General features: G+C 40.2%; 1 non-coding gene across 1 annotated transcript; it reads left to right on the top strand.

Moving 5' to 3' along the window:
• Positions 1-2056: 2056 nt before the first annotated feature.
• LOC130991106 (small nucleolar RNA R71) lies at positions 2057-2163 on the top strand. The gene has a single exon (XR_009091068.1). It is a non-coding gene; the product is annotated as a small nucleolar RNA R71 (small nucleolar RNA).
• The last annotated feature ends 1435 nt before the right edge of the window (positions 2164-3598 follow it).

The following is a 3598-nucleotide window of genomic DNA, read 5'->3' as shown; positions in this document are numbered from 1 at the left end:
ACAACAAAACAAAAAGAAACAAAACGAAACTAAAAGAAAGAAAAACAAGACAAAAACGGTTGGGTTACCTCCCAACAAGTGCTTAATTTAACGTCTAGAGCTCGACGATACCTCAAAAACTCATGGAGGTCGGAAACAACACTCTAACCATTGGAAAGCTTTTCTACTCTTGGGTGTCCTCTCCACCAAAACACTTCTCTTGGCTCGGACATCCTCCACAAGCATTGCCCCCTTCTCATTCTTGTTCCGAAAAATCCGGAATTTCACTTTCTTCTTCTTGGGGGTATGGGTTTTCAAAGACCCCCCATCATGCTCCAAAAACAAACACATCTCAAAAGTCAGAACTTCTTTTGGTTTTGGAGTTTTTTTCTTGGCTTCATACTTGGGCAGCTCATTCTTCTCAACCTCTTCATTCTCCGAATTTGCTAGAAAACTGTCAGCCAAATTTATCACTTCATTCTGGGGAACTTCCTTTGGTGGAGGTTTCTTGAAAATCACAGTTTCCCCATAGGCTCCCAATGTCATCGTCCCCCTTTGCATATCTAGCTTTGCTCCACATGTGGCAAGGAAAGGTCTCCCTAATAGCAAAGGCATCTTTGGATCCTCCGGAATATCCAACACTACAAAGTCGACTGGGAAGAAAAAATCACTCACCTTCACAAGCACATCTTCCGCAACTCCTAGAGGTTTAGAGCAAGACTTATCAATAAGCTGAATTGTCTTGTTGGTTGGCTTCAAATCCCCCAGCTTCAACTTCCTATAAACTTTGAGGGGCATGACATTTATGCTTGCTCCGGTGTCACACATCACTTTCTCAAACAATGACTTTCCAATCTTCACATGAATATTGAAGCTGCCCGGATCTTCTCTCTTTGGAGCCAACTGATACTCCTTCACTGCGAGCACCTCCTCAAATTCATTGAATGCTCTCTTCTTTTCCATCACAGCCTTCACAATTTGCACCTCATTTGGCTTGTTTCTCAAGATCTCCACGGAAGGAATATTCACAGCCAACTTCTTAAATGTCTCCAAAAACTTCTCATCCATCTTCGGCTTTGCCAGGCTATTCGGGAAGGGTGCTACAGGCTTGTACTCTGGCCTGGGAAACGTAGGAGTAGGAATAAGCCCTTTAACAGCAGAAGAGCTCGAATCCTTCTTAGGGGGAGGCGTCTGTTTCGCTGCAAGCTCCTCCAAATCATCATCGTCTTCCTCCACTACTTTGCCTTTTCCCTTGTCATTCCGCTGCTCTTCATCCTCAACTGAATTATCAACCACCCGGATGGAATGACATTGCTGATTTTGTTGAGGTTGTTGATGTTGGCTCTTCGGATTGAACTGAGTGTTGCTAGGAAATTGGCCTGGCTTGTGCTGTGCAACTGCTTGGTTAGCCATCTGACCAACTTGAATCTCCAACATCTGCACCTGCTTAGACAACGCTGAAAAGTTTTGCTCCATGTTGGAGATTTTGGTCCCCATGTTTGCCGAATTTGTCTCCATCCCAGTGACCTTCACCAATACTTGCTTCATCATTTCCTCCATTGAATCTTTCTTTGGCTCATTGATTACTCCTCCACTAGACACAGAAAATCCTGGTGGAGGTTGCAAAGCATTATTGGGATTTGAATAGGAAAAATTTGGATGATTCCTGTTATTTGGATGATATGGGGGATTTCCACCCGGATGTCCCTGATAGTTTGGTCTATTGAATTGGTACTGCCGCTGGACATAATTAGCATCTTCAAACTGCGACACATCAGGTAAACCCGGCTGCTGAGGAATTTTAGCTAGCAGTGCCTTTCTCTCCAACTCATACTGCTTCTGAAGAGCTTCATATTTCTCCTTAAAATCATCTCTCTCCTCATTCACAGCTGCAATTCTTCTCGTGGGATTTCTGTCATTCGGCCATTGATAACTGTTGGAGGCCATCTCTTCTATCACACGATAAGCCTCCTTTGTATTTCTATGGAGAAGACATCCACCTGCAGTAGCATCCACCATACTTTTTGTCAGACCAGTCAAACCATTATAAAAGTGAATGATTTGTTGATCTTCCGTGAAACCATGTTGTGGACAATTCCTAAGCAACTCACGAAATCTTTCCCAGGCATCATGAATGGTCTCATCTCCTAGCTGGGAAAAGTGAGAAATCTCCGCAATGATTTTCTGAGCTTTAGAAGCAGGAAAGTGTTTTGCCAGGAAATGTAACACCCCGTACTTTTCCTATGATGTGAGATAGTGTCTTAACACTATTGAGAGAACTGAGATGTCGAGATGCGAGATTTTTTTTTTTTTTTTATGATTAGATAAGACAGTTTGTCTTTTAAATAGAGATACGAGTGACTAAACCGAGGATAGAGTTAGAATGATGAGATTCGAGAAATGAGCTGAGATAGAGATGCTGATTGAATTGAGTTGAGATTTTATTTCCGATTACTGGGAATAAATTTAACAGATACTGAGTTATCAGAGTTTGATTGACCTATTAAAGAGAATAGGTATAATGAGTCTGACCTAGAGTCAAGGAAGAAAGAGCGAGAACCTTGATGAAAAGAGTCGGTCCGAGAGATGTCTAGTTTGTTTGTTTGCCGACTGCTTTGAAGTGACATTATGTGAAATTACGTGACTGATCGATTATGTGATTTTCGTGATGTGTGTCACTGTGACCGAGTTATTATGATTTTTATTCGAGACCTTAGCATTTGGAATTTTGATTGAGTTTCCAAAGCAAGTATGGGTTATTTTTATCGAGAAATCGAATGATGCCGGTTTATGAAAATTTTTCCGGGCATAATATTTTTTTAAAATTATTTTTCCTACGAAGAGGAATATTATGATTGAGTGAGTGCACTAATAATAGTGCTATGATCATTATTTTGGTCACATGAATAATTATACTATGGTATTTTATTAATGAGTGACTTTACCATAGTTTTGTGATTTTTATTTAATCACCCTTCACACTTTATTTAATTTCCCATACCATATGTTATATGTCTCAATTATGCTAAGTATGGAATTGAGAGAGTAGAGATTGAGAGTATAGAGGATGAGAGAGTAGAGATGAGAGTGTAGAGATTAGAGAGAGATTAGAGAGAGAGAGAGAAAAGATTAGAGAGAGAGAGAGAAAAGATTAGAGAGAGAGGAGCATTAATTATCAAATATTGCATAAGATATGCAAGATCAAATTCAATCTTGCAAAAGCCAAACCTCTCTCTCCCTCACTAAATTTTCGGCCACCCCTCTCTCCCTCACTACAAATTTCGCCCAACACACACATACACTCATCATCTTCTTCACCTCACACTTCCACCATTTTCCTCCATTAGAGCAAACCTTCGAAGCTTCCAACAAAATTTCCAAACACCTCAAACCACTCTAAAACTTTCCCTAAACACTATCTATCCTTATTTGATCAAGAAAATCCTTGAAGAAGAAGCTCCAAAGTAGAGTGAGAAAGTGAGAAATTTTGGTAAGAACTTGGGTAAGTAACCATGTCTTCCCTAAAATCTTGTTTGAAAGATGTTATGTGAGTGTATTTTTGAAAGATGAGCAAGAAAATCACCCCTCCCTTTTCTTTTCCAAATTTTCGAAAAATGGG

This window comes from Salvia miltiorrhiza, chromosome 6 (genome assembly GCF_028751815.1).
Source record: "Salvia miltiorrhiza cultivar Shanhuang (shh) chromosome 6, IMPLAD_Smil_shh, whole genome shotgun sequence".
Classification (NCBI taxonomy): Eukaryota; Viridiplantae; Streptophyta; class Magnoliopsida; order Lamiales; family Lamiaceae; genus Salvia; species Salvia miltiorrhiza.
Note: the sequence above shows the minus strand (reverse complement) of the source record. Positions and strands in the feature narration are given on the sequence as shown.